This window comes from Capricornis sumatraensis, chromosome 4 (assembly GCF_032405125.1).
Source record: "Capricornis sumatraensis isolate serow.1 chromosome 4, serow.2, whole genome shotgun sequence".
NCBI classification, from domain to species: domain Eukaryota; kingdom Metazoa; phylum Chordata; class Mammalia; order Artiodactyla; family Bovidae; genus Capricornis; species Capricornis sumatraensis.
The window spans coordinates 121,657,630-121,680,794 of record NC_091072.1 but is presented as its reverse complement, the minus strand read 5'-3'; the positions used below and the strand labels follow the sequence as shown (position 1 = coordinate 121,680,794).

Sequence of the window (23,165 nt, the reverse complement as noted above, 5' to 3'; positions counted from 1 at the left end):
TTAAATCGTCCAAGAAATAAACACTGAACTTACATGTTTTTAGAGATTGTCATATTAGGGACCTGATGAAAGTCATTTAAGTACCTGAGTTCAGCTGTAAACAGAACTCATTTTTTCCCCCTCTTATGCTTAGAAAGATTGTTAGTTTCTCTTCTCTTTGTAAATTCTAAATCATAAAATCATATGGGCGGAAAAACCCAGATTTATTTTCCAGTCTATGAAGAAACATAGAGAAAGTATTTAATTTATTTATCTAAGCTAGTAGTTTTATTGTTTTTAAAGAAGAAATGTTATACTTACTGCTGCATTTATTATCAAGTTAATGAAAACATCTAAAGTATGTGGACGTATACTTCTGGAAAGCAACCTCAACAAGCAAACATAACCACACTTTCAATTATATTTCTTCTTTTTTATTTTACCTAGTTTCTCTAACTTGTGGGCTTCCCTTGTGGCTTACCTGGTAAAGAATCCTCCTGTAATATGGGAGATCTGGGTTCTTTTCCTGGATTGGGACGAGCCCCTGAAGAAGGGAAAGGCTACCCACTCCAGTATTCTGGCCTGGAGAATTCATGGACTGTATAGTCCACGGGGTTGCAAAGAGTCGGACACAACTGAGCAACTTTCACTTTTTCTCTAACTTGCACCATTTTTTTCTTTTTATTTCAACTCAAAATTTCGTCTCTAGCGAAGTTATTTCTCAGATACCACTTAGCAAAATTTTATCATCTCTCATCACATTAATTATATTTGCATGAACATGTACAGCAGCCATGATTTGAAGATGGTTTTCAAAATTTAATACTTACAAATATTCTCCCCTGTCTTCCCCTTAAATATGCTTGTACTATATGGATATTGCATTCCAAATTTGAAAATATGATAATTAGCTTGCATGTTGAAATACACAGTAAAGGACTTTCCCACACCTAAGATATTACCTGTAAACATGGCTTTGAAGGAGAGGAGAGTATAAAGAGGTGCAAAGTCTGACTATTAAATAATTCACTATGCTGAAGGAGAAGTGGCAGAAAATGAAATTGGGAAAGTATCAATGACTGTATTTTGTCTTGGAGATGGGGAGCCATTAAAAGGAAATGAAAGGAAACAGTAACTGTTCGGTGCCTTACATCTTATTTAATCTTCAAAGTAACTCAGAGGTTTATTGCCTTTTTTTTTAACAGATAAGAAAATAATTAAAGTAATAAAGACTTAAACTATGTATACAGCCCCATTTAGGACTAGGCACTTTGCATGCCTTATCTGTAATTCTTACAGCAATCCTTTTACAAAACAGATATGGCTGCTGCTGCTGCTAAGTCACTTCAGTCGTGTCCAACTCTGTGCGACCCCATAGACAGCAGCCCACCAGGCTCCTCCGTCCCTGGGGTTCTCCAGGCAAGAACACTGGAGTGGGTTGCCATTTCCTTCTCCAATGCATGAAATGTGAAAAGTGAAAGGGAAGTCGCTCAGTCGTGCCCGACTCCCAGCGACCCCATGGACTGCAGCCTACCAGGCTCCTCTGTCCATGGGATTTTCCAGGCAAGAGCACTGGCGTGGGGTGCCATTGCCTTCTCCATAGATATGGCTTGTATCATACGAAAGAGAAAACCTAGTCTTTGGGAAGCTAAGGGTCCTTCCCAAGGCCACAAAGTGAAGTGGTGAAACCTGGTTCAGGAAGAAACCACTTTCTTTGCACTTATTACCTGAGAAGCTCCAACACCTGAGTCAGCATGTGGTTAAGAAGGTCATGGTGTTGGTCATAGAGGGTGGATTGGAACTGCAGAGGCAGTAGGGGTGGTGGTGTGAGGGGGGACAAACGTGAGGGCTGTTTAGGGGGTGTAGGGTGGAAGGTGGTGTTGGATGTGACTGGTTGTGGAAAGTGAAGAAGAGAGTAGGTGTGAGATTACCAGGATGGATTAGAAGGTGGTTTCATTCACAAAGGAAGGTTCTAGGGGGAAAGTTTTAGAGGGCAAAGTTGGTGCCTGGGTTATATGAGTTTTTAAAATTCATGTTTTCCTTGAGGGGAGGCATAAGTTGCTTGATAAATTAAAATACTCAACTCTTAGTTTAATAAAACAAATGAATAATTTGTCCAGTTGGTTGTCATTTTATTCAGTCCTAATTTCCAGAATATGGAATATACAAATAATTTAACAATGTTTTCACCAGTTACTCTTATTGCATTTTGAATTAGGAGATGTGCCAGCTCATAAACAGTGGGCAAGAAGCTGGGCTGGCCCAGGGAGGAAAACCAGCCCTTGCAGACCTCGTGGGTTAGGGGTGGTAGGAGCAACAGCACCCCAACCCTCACTGACTTGAGTGCATTAGCACTTTTTCTTTTTTTGGCCATAAGAGTTTGACTGCTCTTTAAGAATTATAGTTGTATAATTATGACCATTTGTGGCAATGATCCTAGTCAAATAAAAGTGTACACAATTAAGTAGTTTCCCCTTCCTTTCCTCCCAGTTCTGTCTCTGTGTTAGCACTTTAGTGAGTATTCTCTTATACTTGTTTTAAATATCTTTAAACATGTGAATCCACATGCAAGTTTTTTGTTGTTCTTTTGTTTTTATTAAAATGGAATAATGTCATACATATTACTTTGTAACCTGACATTTAAATTTAATAGCATATCCTTTTAAAATGAAGTATTTCTAGGGCAGGGCTGTATTTTTAAGGCACTGATGTTTCAAGTGTGAAGCAAATGGGACTGATTCGGGAAGAAAACCAGAGAGCCTCAGGGAGTGTGGTTGGCACTGGAGGCTGGAGGGGTGGGGAGGTGACCAGAGTTGGCCCTAAGGATAGCCTGGGTGGTCTGTGAGAGAGAAAACGTGTGTGTGTGTGTGTCATAGAAACTGGTGGAATTTGTTGGGTTGCCCTATGACAGGCCTGTGGGGAAATGATGGAAAGTTTTCTGGGTGAATTAGCAGTGATTTTGATTCCTTGTCATCTTGGTTGGTGTTGGAGCTACATGGATCACCATAATAGGTGGCTGGTTTCCAGGGCCAGCAAGAGCTGGTCCTGCATCCTGCAGTATGGCCACATCCTGTCCATGCCGGGTCCTGGGGAGAAGCCAAGATGGTGCAGAAGCACCTGGGACTCATTACGTGATCCCATCTTTGCCCTGTAATACTTGAGGGTTTTTTTGTTTTTAACTTTTCAGAAAAAAATTACTTTTATTATAATACTACATTGGTTATAATTATAAATATAATTTACTTTTATTGAAGATAATAAAGTACACAAAAGCATGAAGAAAATTAAAACCATCCATAATTTTTATTGGCCTAGTATTTTATAATCTACATTGTCAACTATTTTACATTTTGTACCAACTGGATTTTTGTTGTCTTTAGATTGTCCATTACTTTTTTAAAAAACACAGGCTTCATCAGAGGCATGTCCATTACTTCTTGTTCTATTTCACTAATTCATTTAAAAATTTTTACTCAGTGGCTACTATGTTGGCAGCACTGTGCTGCTTTCTGAAGATAGCAAGATGGGACTCCCTGAATGAAGCTTATGGGGAGTCAGCAAGCACACACACACAGATGTGAGAAGTGCCATGAGTGAAGAGATGAAGGCTTGCTGGGGAAAACATGATCAGGAAAAACCTCTCCCAGGGACGACATCCGAGCCCAGATCTGAGTGATTAGAATGAGCCAGTCAGGTAGAGATTGAGGGAAGTGAATTTTAGGAAAAGGGACAAGTACAAAGATTGTGGAACTCTGCTGGTAGTTGTTAGGGGAAATGGTGGGTCATTGTGCCCTGTAAATCAGCCGTTCATATAAAGAAGATGTGGTACAATGGAATACTACTTAGCCATAAAAAGGATGAAAAATTTTGCTGTTTGCAACAACATAGATGGACCTGAAGGGTATTATGCTTAGTGAAATGTCAGACAGAGATGGGACTTCCCTGGTGGTCCAGTGGTTAAGACTTTGCTCTTCCACTTCAGGGGGCTTGGGTTCAATCCCTGGTCAGGGAACTAAGATCTCACATGCCACATGGCATGGCCAAAAAAAAAAAAAAGAGGAAGACAAAGACTGAGTGTTATCCCATACGTGTGCATGCTTAGTCGCTTCAGTCGTGTCTGACTCTTTGTGACTGTATGGACTGTAGCCCACAGGTTCCTCTGTCCATGAGATTCTCTAGGCAAGAATACTGGAGCGGGTTGCCATGCCCTCCTCCAGGAGATTTTCCCGACCCAGGGATCAAACCTGCATCTCCTATGGCTCCTGCATTGCAGGCAGATTCTTTATCACTAAGCTACCTGGGAAGCCCATTATCACTTGAATATGGGATCTAAAAAATGAATGAATGAATGTATCAAAACAGAAACAAGCTCCCAGATATAAAAAACAAACTAGGGGTTACCAGTGGAGAGGGGCAAGACAAGGATAGGGGATTAAGAAATACAGACTATTATGTATTAAATAAATAAGCTTCAAGGATATATTGTACAACATAGGGCATGCCATGTGGCATGCGAGATCTTAGTTCCCTGACCAGGGATTGAACCCAAGCCCCCTGAAGTGGAAGAGCAAAGTCTTAACCACTGGACCACCAGGGAAGTCCCATCTCTGTCTGACATTTCACTAAGTATAATACCCTTCAGGTCCATCCATGTTGTTGCAAACAGCAACAACTATAGCCAATATTTTATAATAACTTTAAGTGGAGTATAATATATAAAAAACTTGATTCATTATGTTATATATCTGAGAACTGATATAATATTGTAAATCAATGATACCTCAGTGAAAAAAGGAAAATTAGAAACATTCATTTGAAAAATGACCATCTATAAAGTAGTATATTGTCTTTAGATTCTTCATATAAGATTTTAGAGCTCAACATTGGAAGTGTTTGTACAGAGCCTGGATACCCCCTGTGGTCTTCTTTTTGAAGAGGTGACAGGCTACTCACTAGGATCAGTTGGCAGGTGATTTGTAAAGCTACTGCTGCCTGGACCCCATCTGAGACAGTTCAGTCATTGGAGGTAGAGTGGGGCTTCAGCATGGTAACCCCACTCCTCTCATGGGTACAGCTAGGGCTGACAGCCTCTCTCCTAGAAACTTCCAACTCTAGGAGTAAGTGACTCTATAGAAATGTGTTTAGTAAGAAAAACTGGAAAGTTATAAGCTAGTACATAGACCTAAGTCACGCATGTTTTTACTTCTTTAATTTCTATAAATGAAGACACAGGAAAGCCTTTTTTTCTGTAAGTGAAGACATGAGAAACCAACAAACATCATCAGAAACTTAATTGCATCAGACAGTGAAGATGTGTGCTAAAAGTGTATAATTTCTGATCTTTCAGGGTTCTTTAAAGTTTTTTTTAAAAAGTTATTTGTCTCCTTTTGTATGAAATTTCTTTTAAAAGTTGTTTGTCTCCTTTGTTGTGTCTGTTTTTTTGCTCTGTTACAAATTTTGTTGTTGTTCAGTCACTAAGTTGTGTCCGACTCTGCGATTCCATAGACTACAGCATGCCAGGCTTCCCTGTCGTTCACTATCTCCTGGAGTTTGCCCAAACTCATGTCCATTGAGTTGGTGATGCCATCCAACCACCTCATCCTGTCATCCCCTTTTCCTGCCCTCAATCTTTCCCAGCATCAGGGTCTTTTCCAATGAATTGGCTCTTTGCTTCAAGTGGCCAAAGTATTGGAGCTTCAGCATCAGTCCTTCCAATGAATATTCAGGGTTGATTTCATTTAGGATTGACTAGTTTGATCACTTTGCAGTTCAAGAGACTCTCAAAGAGTCTTCTCCAACACCACAAATCAAAAGTATCAATTTTCGGCACTCAGCCTTCTTTATGGTCTAACTCTCACATCCATATATGACTACTGGAAAGACCATAGCTATGTCTATACAGACCTTCGTCGGCAGGGTGATGTCTCTGCTTTTCAATACACTGTGTAGATTTGTCATAGCTTTTTTTCCAGTGAAAGTGAAGTTGCTCAGTCATGTCTGACTCTTTGTGACCCCATGGACTGTAGCTCACCAGGCTCCTCCATCAGTGGAATTTTCCAGGCAGGAGTACTGGAGTGGGTTGCCATTTCCTTCTCCAGGGGATCTTCCTGACCCAGGGATTGAACCCAGGTCTCCCACATTGTAGGCAGCCGATTTTACTGTCTGAGCCACCAGGGAGCAAGCGTCTTTTAATTTTGTGATTGTAGTCACCATCTGCAGTGATTTTGGAGCCCAAGAAAATAAAGTCTGTCACTGTTTCCATTGTTTCCCCATCCATTTGCCATGAAGTGATGGGACTAGATGCCATGATCTTAATTTTTTGAATGTTGAATTTTAAGCCAGGTTTTTCACTCTCCTCTTTCACCTTCATCAAGAGGCTCTTTAGTTCCCCTTCACTGTCTGCCATTAGGGTAGTATCATCTGCATATCTGAGATTGTTGATATTTCTCCCAGCAATCTTTTTTTTTTTTTTAATTGAAGGATAATTGCTTTACAGAATTTTGTTGTTTTCTGGCAGACCTCAATAAGAATCAGCCATAGGTATACATACATCCCCTCCCTTTTGAATCTCCCAGTAATCTTGATTTCAGCTTGTGCTTCATCCAGCCCAGCATTTCACATGATGTACTCTGCATGTAAGGGTCACATAAGCAGGGTGAAATACACAGCCTTGACATACTCCTTTCCCAATTTGGAACCAGTCCGTTGTTCCATGTCTGGATCTGCTTCTTGACCTGCACACAGGGTTCTCAGGAGGCAGGTCAGGTGGTCTGCTACTTTCATCTCTTTAAGGACTTCCCAGTTTGTTGTGATCCACACAGTCACAGGCTTTAGCGGAGTTAATGAAGCAGAAGTAGATGTGTTTTTGAAATTCCCTTGCTTTCTCTATGATCCAGTGGATGTTGGCAATTTGATCTCTGGTTCCTCTGCCTTTTCAAAATCCACCTTGTACAACTGGAAGTTCTTAGTTCTTGTACTGTTGAAGCCTAGCTTGAAGGATATTGACTATTACCTTGCTAGTATGTGAAATGAGCACAGTTGTACTGTAGTTTGAACATTCTTTGGCATTGCCCTTCTTTGCGATTGGAATGAAAACTGACCTTTTCCAGTGCTGTGGCCGCTGCTGAGTTTTTCACATTTGCTGGTATGTTGAGTGCAGCACTGTAACAGCATCATCTTTTAGGATTTGAAATAGCTCAGCTGGAATTCCATCACCTCCACTAGCTCTGTTCGTAGTGATGCTTCCTAAGGCCCACTTGACTTCACAGTCCAGGATATCTGGCTCTAGGTGAGTGACCACACCATTATGGTTATATGGGTCATTAAGACCTTTTTTGTATAGTTCCTCTGTATATTCTTGCCACCTCTTCCTAATCTCTTCTGCTTTTGTTAGGTCCTTACCATTTCTGTCTTTGATTGTGCCCATCTTTGCATGAAATATTCCCTCGGTATCTCCATTTTCTTCTTGAAGTCTCCAGTCTTCTCCATTCTGTTGTTTTCCTCTATTTCTTTGAAAATTCATAAATATTTATTAAGAGAATTGCTTTGATGGGTTGATCTTTAACTTCCGGGGGTTATTCTTACCTGTTCTTTTAGTTATGCTTAGTGTTTTCAAACACTATTTTATGGAGAAATAGCACAACTCTAAAATGTAATATTTAACTGCTGTGTTTCTATCTTTCTATTTAGAGTTGAAATAAAGAGACCTGTTTACATTCATGGGCAGTGCATAATAACAGTAGCAATTTCCTTAAGAATGTTTTTTGCAGTTTGGCCTGAGTCTGTAAATAGAAGGCTCAGAATGATGGGTCTTTGTTTTACTCTGGCACACTGCAGACTAATGTGGAATCAAATGCCACTGCTAAAGAGCTCTTAGCCATCAATTTTTTGAAATTGAAAAAGGTTTATAACATGAATGTGCCTTGTTGATAAGCCTCACTGATTGATTGCCATTCTCTAGATAGTATTAGAAGATTTTTTGAAGTTGATCTCTATGTGAGGTAACTAGATGGAGACAGGATAAATTTAATCTTGTACATGATTTTGTTTGATGAGCTGAAAGTAATGTCGTCTTACAGACTATCTTTCTGGCATACATGGCCATTTTCCTCCCCTTTAAATCGTAATCTGATATTCTTTCTGCTAATGCTGATATATGCATGGGACCTTTAAGCTTGAAACCTCAAGGACATACAATTAGGAGAAAAAGCAACCATTAGAAAGAAGGATATAATACATTTGAAAACAAATTATAAATACTTTTGAATTTTGGGCCCTTTGATTTATATTTTAAGTTGATAAAGATTATTAGTGTTAATTCACAATTAACTATGATTTAATGATTTCATTTTAATGATCTAAACAGCAATAACCCTTTTGTTAATATTTTAAAATAATTTAGAACTAGAATCATTTTTTTTAAAGAATTCTTAGGTTCTCTATCTTAATCACTGCAGTTATTTCTAATCAAGTTTTATGTGCTTCTTCATTTTAGCCAAATAGATAATATATCTTTGCAAGTCACATTGAAGCATTTGGGATAATATGAGCTATTATTTGCTAAAATTGAGACCAGGATCTCAAACCACAATTATATTTTTAGACAATGGTTACAGTAAGACATTTCAGGAAATAACAATGAAAAGAATCGTCAATTCCAAGAGAAAATTTTATAAGTTGCATTTTAATTTGTGATGCTAAATGTGATTTAGAAATGTGGACAATGAACACAAAAGTAAATACCAAGAACAAGTAGGTTATTGCATAAAGGTGACTAAGGTTCATTCATTCTTTTCTACAATTACAATATATTTAATACCTCCTATGTGTTAAGCGTAGATCTAGGTGCTGAGAATACAGCCGACACAAGACCAACAGGAATATACATGCTCATGAAGTTTAGATTCTGCAGGAGAATGGAAGAGGAGACAATAAACAAAATAAATAAGTAAAGTAGAATGTTAGATAGAGAAAAATAGAGCAGGGAAGGGGGAAATGGCCTGAGAAGTGGGGAAAGGCCAGAGGAAGCCTCAAGAGGGATGGCCAAAGAGTGTGTATAGCTGGAGGGAGGTGGGGAGCGGTGTGCGCAGTAGATGAGGTCAGAGAAGGAATGAGTATCAGTGAGGCAACAGCTTTTACATTATTACCAGGACTTTGGCATTTGTTCTGAGTTACATGGTAAATTTCTGGAGGATTTGAGTACAAGAGTCACAATGACCTACTCTTCCTTCCCCTTACCTGTGTGTACATTCAAAGGAGACTGTAACCTCCTTCAGGGAAAAGAATTTAAATTAATCTGGTAATTTATGAGATTTGTTGTATTCTCCTCTCTGCCTTACCTATAGCAAGTGTTTAAGAGATGTTTATGGTATTGTGTTCATTTAGGGTGAAAAAAGAGATGAAGTAATTAAAGTAGTTATTTTGAAAAGAAGTTGAACTAGACTCTCCTTGTTTTAAAAATAATTATTTGTTTGACAAATTAAACCAGCTTCCAAAAAAAGATACTGTGTTGTCTTGCCTTGTTCCTTGAACCAGAATCTTTACCTGCTTTCTTCTACTCTCTGTCCCTTATTCTGGACCATCTGAGCCACTTGGTAGCCGCTAGTCTAATGTGATGTAAGGACAGTTTTATATTGATTACTGGTTCTGTGCCATGATATTCTAGCCCCTGAGGGACTGGAATGGATGCTTGGTCATTCATTCATTCATGTATTTATTATTTAGAGAGCATTGGTTATATACCAAGTTTCTACTGAGTGTATTAATCCAAAAATGAGGAAGATATGGTCTTTAAGTTTGTTATTTGTTTTTAGAAGGAAAGACATGAGCAAATATGATTAGGGTATTTTATTGGAAAGATCACAGGTTTTTGGGTCAGAACAAACTGCATTAAAATCTGTTTAGTAGCTCTGCGATCTTAGGCAAATACTTAAAATTTTATGGATCTCACTTTCCTCCTATAAAATGGAGGAAGATAGTAACTATGAATGTTAAAGAAAAGTCCATGTAAAGCCTTTAATACAATCCCTGACACATAGTAAGCACTTGATAAATGGTGGATGTGGTAATGATAATTCATCATAATAATAAAATAGCAAAAACAATAGTTTTTTGGCTGTGTTTGATAGGCCACCAGAGTGGAGAGCAGTAAACTCAAAGGAATCAGAAGGCTTTCTGATCAGGAGGACATGTGAGGAGGTGTAAAGAACATGTGAGGAGGGATTTTCCAGGCAGGTAAGGGGCAGAGTCATTCAGGAAAGAGAAATAGCCTGCAGAGAAGGGAGGATTGGAGAGATTGTTGCTCATCAGCATCTGTGTTGTTGCAGGTGGTATTTGAAATGGGATGAGGGGTGGGAGGTGAACCTGGGGAGGTGGTTTGGGGCCTGACCACAGAGGGCCTTGTAATGAGGCTTGGCATGGCTAACTCTGTGACCTCTGCAGGGAAGGCTTTGCCCCGAGAGCCAGACTTTGTGATAGGGTGAGAAGTACCTCCAACTAACAAGGTGTCTTCAAGTCTCTGCTGCTCTTGTGCCCCATTTGTTTTAGCCTCCTGGCCTCTTGTCAACTGGAGACTGGCAGCTTCTCAGTCTTACATCCATTGTGAACAGATCGCCTAGTTGCCCCTTCTTTCTGGGTCCTCAGTGCCGCTGGCCTTCCTTGAGGCTGGGCTGCTGCTGCTCCTTACAGCCCTCATCACTCCCACTCCCTCTGGTTCCTGATTCTCTTGGCTCTGAGAGTCTCATGCCCCGTGGTCTTGACCTGGATTCTAACCTGGTGATGAAGCCTCAGATGTTGAGTTCTGTTCATACTAGACTTAATATTTCCTTGCTCCTTGGCTTTGCTGCTTAGGACTAATGGCTGTTTGCCTCCTCTCTTGTCTTTTCTCTCAGTTGCCATTGACTCAGCTTCAACTTCCATTTTGCAGCTATTCTGGGAGTCTCCTTTATACCTTTAGAATGGAGTCAGGTCACTTGTGGGAGTGGTAAGGAGCTTCATCTATTTACCATGGGAAAAGCATTGATAGTGTCAAAGCAGGACAGTAATATCATTAACTTTATGTTTGATAACAGTGATTTTTGACTTTTGATTCTGACAGTACAGTAGTCTAGGACCTCTGACTAACCCTTCTGCTGGGAACAATTAAAAATACTAGATAAAATATAAAACTATAATATATGCATATATACTATAATATATAGTTTTATATAATATATAAAAGTATAAAATGCATGAATGAATTGACTTCTTAGTAAGAGTGCTCAGAGGTTAAATGGAATTCAAGCAAGAACCTTTAGAAGAAAGCAGTGCATCAACACTTTTGCCTTGAGTAGCAAAAGGTATTTATTACCTGTAGCTCTATAAAAATTCTGCCCTTAGTTATTTTCTTATCTCAGTCATTGGAAAAATAAATTTCTACACTAATTCTCAATTAACTGATCTCTTTAATAATAAATAATATTATATTCCTGTAAAATTTTAAACTTTTATGAAAAAGACTCAGATGAACTGTTACCTGAGCTGAAATTTATTTTTATCATCATATTATTTCATTTTTTACAATATGAAAAATATAATAGTTTCTTTTTATTTAAAAAAAAACCTTCATAGTGTTACTTGTGTTCAGATAGTTATAAATCAATACTTTTCCCCTTATGTTTATAGCTTAATTATGTTTTCAAGTCAAAACTATTTGAGGGTTTCCTCTTTGATAATCTAATATTAATAATATGGAGAGTAAAAACTCAGTGATCCAGCATCACATTTAAAACTCTCTATTTAATGTTAAAAAAAATTAGACTTCTCCAGTCCCTTTTTTCTCCTTGTATACTTTTCTTTCTCATCTTCTTTTATCCCCTCACTTTACGTTAACTTCGTACCAGAATATCAGGGATTTAATGGAATATGAAAGAATGAACTCTAATTAGGAGAAAATTCCCAGAATTTTATACGTCAGTGTGGAAGAAATCTAAGCAAGACATAGAACTTAGACTCAAAAGGCAAGACTGACATACTCAGCAAGATAGAAATTTTTTTTGAAAGTGGATAGGCATCATAAGCAGAAGTGCAATACAGACAACAGACTAGAAAAAAATGCAATATGATTGATTTACAAAGGATTATTACCCCTAATATCCAGGTACCCTTGAGTTGATTGAAAGGAGCAATAATAGAAAAAGGGTAAAGACTGTAACTAGACAAACAGAAGAGGGTTTGCAGATAATAAATGTGTAAAAGATGCTCTATGTCAGTAGTCAGTTAATGCAAATTAAATAATAGGGAGTTTTCACTTTTTTGCTAAGCAACTTACAAAAATTTTAAATATTGATAGCATACAGATTGCAGAGTGTGTAGAAATGTGAGCATTCTTATACATTGTTTGTGGGAGTATGAATTGCTATGAGCTTTGAGAATGAGCAGTCTATATTAAGGTGTAAAATGCATGTAGTATTCAGGCCCAACAGTCTCTCACAAACCATAGGTAAGTGTATACCAGTTCTCAAATACCATGCAGTCTATATTAAGGTGTAAAATGCATGTAGTATTCAGGCCCAACAGTCTCTCACAAACCATAGGTAAGTGTATACCAGTTCTCAAATACCATGCATAAAGCGAGGCACTGGTTAGCATTACTACCTAACTAGCAGCAGCAGCAGCAGCCCCTCATAACTCTAAACATGTATCGTATATGTGTGGAACATAAGAGAAATCAAATTATACTCTTTTTTCTTATGTATCCTAACAGATTGCTATATGTTTAGGTAGCATCCTATCTTAAAATCTAGCATTAATTCCCTACTTATCACTCCTCTCTTAGCCCATTTCATAGACCTGGTTTAAGCTTTCGGCTTAGTGCTCTTGGAGTGTGACTTTTAAAACATTTATTTTGCATTACTTTTCAACTCTTCTTGGTCTTGAAAATATGTTTGTGAGCATTTTTGACAAAAAAAGTGATACTTATTCTCTATTCTGGTGGGTTCAGGGCTGCTCCTCTCAAAGTGAAGGGACCGCCACCAGTGTGCTTGTTGTCCTCAGGAGCAGTCCTACCACTGGACTCCTGACCCTACGGACTGAAGAAGTAACACGCTCACTCTGAGATTTACAAAATATTTATAAGAAAACTCTCTTTCACACTCTCTGAACAAGCTAGATGGTGATTTGAGATATTTTAAGCTTACTGTTACCTCTCTGTATTTATGTAATAATAAAAGTTGTGGCATGTAAAAGCAACTTTTGACTGAGAATCCATTACAAAAAGGAAAACTTAACATAGGAAAAAGTAACTAGAAATGAAGATTAGATGATCCTTTAGGTCCAAATGAAGTTTTTTTCGTTCCTAATCCTAAACAGGAAAAATTATTATGGACACTTATTTTTTCACAGACGATAATTGAACACCTGCCATGTCCTAGGCATTGCAGTTAGGTGCTGTGGAGTACAAAGTTCCTGCTGGAGGGACTTGACATACCAATGGGGGAGAAAAGCATAAAAGAGTGAGGAAATAAATAATTTTGCATAATGATGTGTGCCAAACAGTGAAGAAAGCAGGGTAAAGAAATAATAAGACTACTATTATGCCAGATATACTGGTGGGGGAGGCTATTTCAGAAGTGAGGGCCAGACATGGCCTTTCAAAGGAGATTGCATCTCAGGTGATGAGAAACAGCAAGCCTGGAAAAGATTTCAATGTCCTGGGCTGAAGGTAACAGTAAATGTGAAGACCTTGAGATGAGAATGAGCTTGGTGTTACTGGCATTTGGGGGTACAGCAGTCCTTTGTAGGGTAGAACTGTGCTATGCACTGTGGGACTTAGGGGCTCCTGGAGGATGTTAGCACCCCTGGCCTCACCCGCAATATGCCAGGGTGTCCCCACTCTCAGGTCATTGTGATTACAGAAATATTCTTGCTGCACAGCATGGTGGCTATAGTTAATGTTACTGTTTTATATATTTGAAAGTTGCTAAGAGAAGACTCTTGAGAGTCCCTTGGACTGCAAGGAGATCCAATCTGTTCATCCTAAAGGAGATCAGTCCTGGGTGTTCCTTGGAAGGACTGATGCTGAGGCTGAAACTCCAGTACTTTGGCCACCTCATGCGAAGAGTTGACTCATTGGAAAAGACCCTGATGCTGGGAGGGATTGGGGGCAGGAGGAGAAGGGATGACAGAGGATGAGATGGCTGGATGGCATCACCGACTCGATGGACATGAGTCTGAGTGAACTCCGGGAGTTGGTGATGGACAGGGAGGCCTGGCGTGCTGCGATTCTTGGGGTCGCAAAGAGTTGGACATGACTGAGCGACTGAACTGAAGAAAGTAGATCTTAGTTCTCATCACTAGAGAAAAAATAGAACTATGTGAGGTGATGGAGTTAACTAGAGTTATTGTGGTGATCTTTTTGCAGTTACCATATAACAAATCGTGTTGTATACCTAAAAACTGATACGATGTTATATATCAATTATGTCTCAAATAAAATTTAAAAAAACAAAGAATAAACAAAAAAACCACCCTCACACTTTCCCCACCCTCCCCCCCAGGGTGAGGCTAGACTACCCTCAGTAGAGAACCCATACAGTCTGGAACGAGGGGATAGTATGGATGTTACGAGGATGGAGCAGGGGACAGCAAACAAATCCCTGGCAAGAAGTCTGGACTTTATTTTAAGCATAACGGGCAGCCACTGGAGTGGTGTGATCTGATAAATATTTCAGGAAAGATTACTCTCTCTCTTCTTTGCAGACTGTCGAAGGAGTGATCCAAGTAAGGAAGCTATTACAGTAGTTCCAGTGCTAGGTGATGGTGGCTTGGGGGTGAGAAAAGAATAATTAAGAATGCATGCTGAAGAATTTGCTGATTAATTGATTGTAAGAGCAAAAGAAAGGGAGAAATCAGGATGGCTCCTAAGATTCTTTGTAACAAGCTAAGATGATTATAAAGGAATATATATATGATGAGATACAAAAGTAAAGGAATAATATTTCACAATTAAATTTAGGAAATGAAATCTTCCATATTTATTTGAATTTGAAAATTCTTATGGATCCCAATTTTGATGCTTTTGTTTAAAAAAGAATTTTAAAATGTGTCTGCCAAAAGCATTTAACATTTGGAAAGGATTCATGACTTTGACAGAAAAACAAGCATCCTATAGTTGTTATGCTCGATGATGTAATTTACTGGATTTAAGTTGGCTACATTTCACAGTACACATTATGTAGCCATTTTTCTCCGTTTTATTACAAAGCTAAAATGTTGTCATCTTTCTTCCTATAAAATAAAGCAAGCTAGCCATATATACTCTCCTGATTTTCTGTGACAGCAGCCCCATCCAGTTACTAAAATGGATATCAGTGTTTTTTAAACTAAAGAGTTAATTATTTATAGGAAGCAATGTGTATACTGTAGATTAGAAACAAGGAGAGTGGGGCATAGATATATCCTTAAACTGGAATTAAAGTAAAAAATGCAACTGGTACAGGTTAACAGCTTTCCTTTTCCTCTGCTGTGGGTCTTTGTCGGCTTGCTTGCAGTGCTAGATCATATTATAGTCCCTGAGGGCCCGGGAGGCAAGTGTACCCGACTGTGAACATGCTGATGTGACCCTAGTCTGCAGGAACAGAAATGCTGTCCAGAAGGTGATGGTAAATGTCTGTCCATCCACTCCAGGAATATTTTGTTCTAGGTATCATGATCCAGGCAGAAACAATGGACAGCAGAAACAAGAGAACAGAGCTCAACTTAATATGAAGAAGGACCTTCCTTTATGGAAGACTAAGAGCAGAGGGGAGAAGTAGCAGATTTTCTGAGGAGAGAGACTTCTTGTTGGCTAATGGAGATGTTTAAGCAGAAGCCAAGAAGCTGTTTGGTAGGAATGTCAAGGAAGTGAGTCAGGCACTGATGGACTTTGGAACAGAGGTCATCTAAATTGTTTTCAGCATTGTAACTCTATCATTAAACATGCCTGTCTCACTGATACTGCAGAATTAAAATCCTGATGACAACAGCTGTACCAGTGCTGTTTTGCAATGGCTGCTTGGTTGTTAAACTCTGCAGGTGAAATACCACAGTGACAGAGAACAGTGGAGAGCAGTGCCCATGAGATTGGCCAGCCTCACCAGAGCAGAGATCACACACTCTACTCTCATAGGCGAAAGGCAGCCAGCCCATCGACTTAGAAACATTTGATGTAGGGAGCCTCTTTTTATTTACAAAAGGGAAAGTCATGTGAAAAATCTAGATTTGAAAGCTCTCTCAAAGAACTGGAAGGTTTCACAAAGCCTGTGGCCCTCATTTCTTTATGAACGCAGTGGGCTGGAGCCAAGTCACTTTTCTTCAGAAAGGGCATAGAGTCTCCAGTTCATCACAGTCCCCACCATTCTATCTCATCCATAACACCTTACTGTCTGCCTCTCTTATTTGTATTACCTGTCACTTCCTTGTTGGCATTTGAAGGTTGTTGGGTTTTGTGTGTGTGTGTGTGTGTGTGTGTGTGTGTGTGTGTGTTTTGGCCAGGCTCCTCTCAGGATCTTAGTTCCCAGACCAGGGATAGAAACCATGCCCCGTGCAGTGAAAGTTGGAGTCCTAACGACTGGACCACCAGGGAAGTCCCTGACATTTGAGTTTTGACTTCTGATCTAGATGCTGACACTCTTGACTTTCTATGGAAAAACAGAGAAAGAAAGAAGAAAACAAAGTCAAGAATGAGAAAGCAGAGGAGTTAGAATCGAATCATTGTGCATTTCCAGGAGCTCTGGACTTGGGTTAAAAGGACTCAAATTTTACTCTGAGTCTTCCTCATATCTCAAAAGCCTCCATTTCTTCATCTACTAAATAAGGACAGTAAACAGGTCTATGTTTACTTTTGAATGAGCTGGTAAGTGCAGGAGTGCCTGGCACGTGGCTTTGCTCAAAGTACATGTTCTGGTTAGCTAATGTCTCTCTATGCTCTCCTGTATAACTGAAGGCATCTCTGGTGTTCCCCTGTTCAGTGATTGTTGATTTTCTGTTTTCTCTGTCTTATTCAACTTTATATCACCAAGCACTGAACTTGACACTTTGATGAACGAATGGAGTGAATTTTGAGAGGGAAGAGAGAACCGAGAAAATGTATGACTGGGCATCTCCTTCCTTCCCTGTTTCTTAGATGCTCCTCCCCTCCTTCCTGGATCCTCAGTCTCCTAGGTCTGCCCTGAGCTCCAGTCTCTAGATGGATGTCCACCCATACCCTGGACCACAGTGTGCCCATGTCGAACATTCTTAAAGAAATTACAAAGGTGGTTCTTTGTTAAGTGTATCAGGAGCTTTATTATCAGGTTTGCTTAAGGCTTCTGAAACAGTTACTATATACACTGTTTTGGTTTATCATGACTCTGGTTTTCACTGAATACTTAGTATTTTAAAGTGGTTGTTTTATTAACAAGTTATTTTGCTTTTGTGGCCTGAAATACTCTCAGATTTTTACTGTGGTGAATCATTACTTAGATATATAATTTTTCTCTGTGTTTCAAAAAGGAAACAAATCATAGTAGAAAAAAAGAGAATGGGGTAGCGTGTTTGGTGGTGTATGTTTCAGCTGGGGCATCTGGCTTGATTATTTTACATCATATAAAGCCTTTCCACACCTAGTGTCAGCATATGCAACCAATATTACTTATTGCTTCTGTATTATATTAATATTTGGGTGTATCTGTTTGGTTAAATGGACTGTTTTATATGTTTCCCAGCAGTGTGGCTATAGAAACTAATCTAAACTTTGTCAGGAAACCTGAGTTTTAATTCCAGTTCCCTGTGTACTTGCTAGGAGACCAAGACCAAATATTTAAACTGTTAAAACTGCTAAACTGTGTTCACTGCCTACCATACCAGGTAGTCTGCTAAATATGTAGTCTGTGTGATCTCAAAACCCTAAAGAGTCTATGAAATAGATGTTTTTTATTATTTCCATTATATAGATGAGAATATTGAGTCAGGTCGATTAGGTAACTTGTCCAGTTAATGATGGAACCAAAATTTGAGTCAGGCAGTGTGACTTCAAAACTTGCATTAACAATAATGGTAATATCAGCAATAATATTACTGTAATGGTAGGAGTAATAATTGGACTAACAAAGTGCTGGTTGTATGACAGGCATTTTTCCAGGTGTTACACATTCATTTAATTTATTCAAATGTATTGAACTGTGCTTTCTTAGTTCTTAGATTTGTTACAAGTATTAAATATGAATTGTGTATACTATAGAAATTATGTTAACTCAATTTCTTGGGTGGCATTATTGTACACTCACACATAGGGAATGAAGAATTTTATGATTTTTGAGAATTCTCTGGTGGTCCAGTGCTTAGGACTTGGCACTTTCAGTGTCATGGCTGGGGAGCCAAGATCCTGTAAGCCACTACAAAAAAAAAAAAAAAAAAACATGAATTTTATTATTTTGATTAATTCATATCCTTTGAAGTGACCAGGAAGGTAGAATTTGCTGCATGCAGAAAGGCTTCATTTGTGATTAGTTTATTTAAAAAGTATGACAGTAATAGCTTGGTCCTTTAGTAAGTTTGTAGTTAATTTTCATTTTCCTTAAGACTTTTTACAAGATAGAATTTACTCAGGGCTATTATTTAGTGACTGTATTATAACTTCATAATTGGAGGGGCTAATTATCTGTTTTGTGCCCTACTTGCTGTGGTTGCTATGGTGACTGCTTTAATAACATTCAGTTACCTTGACTGCTGAATTAAGTTCCAGTGCACCATCACTTGTTTAAAACCATGTTTCCCAGTGTGGAACCACTCTGTTTCTGTAAATTTGTGTTTGTTATTATCTAAAATATTTTAAGGCAGTTGTTTTATGGCTTCTGCTGTAATTTTGTGTGTGTGTGCAGCATGATGAAAAAAAAATCAAAAGCCCTTAAATTAAATCAGAGTTTAATCCATGTCCTTAAACTCTATGGTAAGCTGATTTTGGCCTTTTCTCATCCCTTATACACAGTCCCAGCTCAGTAAATCCTTGCTGATTGACTCTCAAGTTATGGATTATTTTTATAGTAGCATATGGTAGGCTTAAAAAAATACTGGTAGTTGAAAGCTTGTTGGCATGTATCCATTTTCAGATTTTTCTAGAAGGTCTCATACTAAACAAGAAGCAAAGGAACCATCTGTCCCTGCACCTTGGGTGGATCTCAGTGGTCTCCTTTGGGTTGCACTTTGTAGTGGATCGCCTTGCTGCATTGTAATTAAGTCAGCCGGTGGGGTCCCGGTATTGAAGGGGTTCTCTCCCTGCTGGATAAGTACCACTGCCTTTGTGTTACATGCCATGTTATTGTGGAGTGGATAATTTTTTTTCCCCCGCACAGGTCTTGATTTAACAGCAGGATCCTCGGGGCTTCTTCCAAGAAGCACCACATCTCCCTGAAAATAAATGGAGGATGAATTCTTTCTTGAGATTCTGAAAATAAATAAAGGCTTTTTTGTTTCTCATGTTCAAAACAATCCTAAATGTTTATAGTTATGCTCCCAGCGAGTAACTTGGTTCACTGGCTTCCTTCCTGCTCTGGCAAAAGTGGTTTTTTTATGGCAGAGAAATTTTTATAAAAATGTAATATTTAAAAAAAAAATGCCTAAAAGGACATAATATCCTTATTAACCTCTCATTGTGGGCTAATAAAAGGAAAGGCTATAAATAAGATGGTTATACTTGGATTTGAATACCCTTTATTCATCTTTTCTCTTATTCTTACCTTCATAAAGCCTCGTGTGCTCTCCCGTAAGCAAGCCTCCCTCCTCGCATCCATTTTCTTACTCTCTCACCCATCTCTTGCCAAACTTTCTACTTACCTGGTTGCTACCCTTCTCCATGGTAAGAAAACTTTCTTGTGTCTTAATCTCCTCCCAGAATATTCTTTCCATCACCTCAGCTGGGTTTACTTGTCTGTCCCTGCTGCGCCCTGTAGAAGATAGTGCTCGTTTTCTCCCATATCCTACAAATCTAAGACTCCAGAGCCAGTGGCATTGTCTCCCCCCAACCCCCATTGCAATCTCCAGGCCATTATTCTTCTCTCACTGCCTCTACTTTTGCTATGCATCCTTGTCATTAGTCTTTTTTGACTGAATCATTCAGTGAGAAAGAATAGACTCAAGTACTCAGATGAGGAGACACAGGGGGAGAATTCTTCAGCAAATACATTATGATGTAATGCTTTTACTTCTTTATGAGAACCTATCACTGCATTCATAAGCACACAGTTCTGACTACATGGCTGAGTATAAGGCAGCTCCAGGAATAATAATATAAAGTTTGGATGTTTAAGTTGAAGGTAGAAACAGTATTGGTCCACTGGTAAGATGCATAATCTTATCTTAAAATGTCAGGTAAATCAAGTCAAAAATGGACTGCAGTTTTTCAGGAAGCATTTTATGGCACTTTCATTTCTTGCCAGAAGTCTTCCCAGGGCTGACCTTTGGAAGCCTGCTTTGCTCTGAGGATGTATCAGTAGGAATAAACATGTGATTAGAAATGTAGGTTATAATAAATGCTGGAATTTATTTGTGGTTACAAGTGTTACTGACCTGTCACATAAGAAATAGAAATCTACTGCCTTCTTTGCCAAAAATCCTTATTTACTGGATAGATGAAACATAGAATGTCATGCTATTTTGAATTTTTATAGTATTAATAAAGTTGAACAATTTTTTTCATGTTGCTTACCATTTTAAATTTGTCTTCTGTTGTTAGATTGTTTTGGGGGTGTGTCCTTTGTCTTACCAAACTGCATGTCAATGCTTCCACTGAAAGAAGTGCCATATAGTTTGAGAGGACTTTTATTTTCTAAGCAGACAGATTATTTGATTAAATGTTTATAAGAACTAGATCCTCAAATAAGCAAAATGTTGAGTTTTAATTTGTTTGGAAAAATAAAATTTTACATGTGTATCCTCATTCTCATGGGGTTATATAAGAATAGCAGTTTTGTCATTTGAGAAAGCAGAACTGAAAAAAAAAAGACATTAATAATTGCATTAACAGCGTGATATACACCAGAGGAAATGTGTTGAGTTAAATTCAATGACTAGAAACTTGATTTTTCATTGTAGTTGAAATCTTCCTTAGAATGTACTTGTTTCCTTGACTCAGAAAGGAAAATATGTTGGGTAACACTAGTTACCTTATAATTCTGTAAAAATCTGTTGCCTTCTGAGGGTGTAAAAGTGCAGAACTAGGGTTCTCTGTTTTGTTTCTTTGCCCTGACAAGTAGTTACTTTTTCTGAGTCCTTGGCTCTCTTTCTGTGAACAGAAGGCACTCCATCTGCCGTTTTAAAGTGAAGATTTATAGTTCAAACAGGACAGTGTTTAGATCTTATACTCATGTCTTAAAATTTAAGACAATAGAATTATTCAAGACCTTGCTATCTTCTTTGTGACTTATTCAGAATTTATATTTTTGATTTATTTTTTGCCCTTTTAATCTGCTTTTGGCAAATTGTTTTGTTTTTGTTAGGTTAAACATGTATGAAAAGATGTCTCAGAACAGTATCCTGTATTTCTAATGCCCAATAAGAACTTCGATGTGGAGTCCCCTCCTTTGGACAAACTTTTGTGTAGCACATACCACACTATCCTCTACATGTTGGTTTCCTTACCTTTTTCATTCCCCATTCTTTGTGAACTTCATGAGTCAGCAGCCTTGCCTTTCTTGTTTTGTATCTCCTTAGGGCCTAGTACGCAGAAGGTGGTCAACTAATGTTTATTAAATGAAGACCTAAATCATGGTCTCATTTTTAAAAGGTCTAAATTTTATCAGTGTTTTCCATTTTGCTGAACAAAAGAGGAGAAAATGGATTCCTTTCTCCTATTATTCCTATCTCCCTAATAGGAAGGAAAAGTCATAATAAAAAATATAAAAGTCTCTTCACTTTTCTCTGTTGCTGCTGCTGCTGCTAAGTCACTTCAGTCGTGTCCGACTCCGTGTGACCCCATAGACAGCAGCCCACCAGGGTCCCCCGTCCCTGGGACTCTCCAGGCAAGAACACTGGAGTGGGGTGCCACTGCCTTCTCCATCACTTTTCTCTGCATAATGTCAACTCTTCAGGCATCACTGGGCAAGACCTGTGCAGGAGGGATGAATTATATGAAATTTCCATTTTTATGGATCCAAAATTATAGAATATTGTAATCCCACATAGCTCAGTCTAATATAATAAGCAAAAAGTTATAGATGTGAGGGCTTAAAGTTTAATCCATTTTGGGAATCTCTGTTATCTGAGAACAACTGGTAAGTGTAAAAAGTCAAAGCAAAATAATTTACTTAAAAATTAGGACCAACATTTCATAGTGGATAGTCAAGAAAAACATTTAAATTCTTTATTAAAGAATATATATATATACATAGATATACATATATATACATGTGAAACTATGCATTAATATGTGGAAATATGTTGGAAAAATAAAAGTAAACCAATTTTCAAATTGAAAATGGTTTATTGTTACCTATGGCATTTTTTCCTCTACAAAGAAGCACATTGCAACAGAATTCACTTCACATATGACCCTGCAAGCATTTCTTTAAATAGATCTCAAACTAAATTTGAGGACTTCATTAACTTTCCAAGGGTTAAAAAAATACTTAAATCATTATAATTATTTTCTTATGAAGCATCCAAAACATGAACAGGCTTTCTTATTTTCTTTTCTTCAATTATGAACAGTCTAAGTCTGCAAAATTCTTATCTATCAGGGAATTGGGGTGTTACTGGAGCCATATTTTGTGGGTTTTATGAAATCCTGCATCTTTTGAGGACCTTATGAAATCCTGAACAATTTGAAATTTTATAGTGAATTCTGTTTGGATTGCCTTTGCTATGTCCACAGCAGCACTCCGTGAAACCACTGCAGAGACACTGATTCTCTGACTATAAATAGTTCTCTCAAGTTCTACCCATTCCCCTTATCCTGCTTTCTGTTTTTTTGTGGCTGTTATTATCTCTTGACTATATTTTTTGTCATTTGTCTCCTCCGATCTAGTTTCCAGAACTAGTTGTATATGTCTGCATCAGTTCAGTTCAGTTGAGTCGCTCAGTCGTGTCCGACTATTTGCGACCCCATGATTCGCAGTAAGCCAGGCCTCCCTGTCCGTTACCAACTCCCGGAGTTCACCCAAACTTATGTCCATCGAATCAGTGATGCCATCCAGCCA

At 38.4% G+C, this 23,165-nt stretch overlaps 1 protein-coding gene across 11 annotated transcripts in view; it reads left to right on the top strand.

Annotated features, from left to right (window-relative positions):
- Nucleotides 1-23,165, top strand: part of BICD1 (BICD cargo adaptor 1) — a 244,969-nt gene that overhangs the window by 4,154 nt on the left and 217,650 nt on the right. The window lies entirely within an intron of this gene.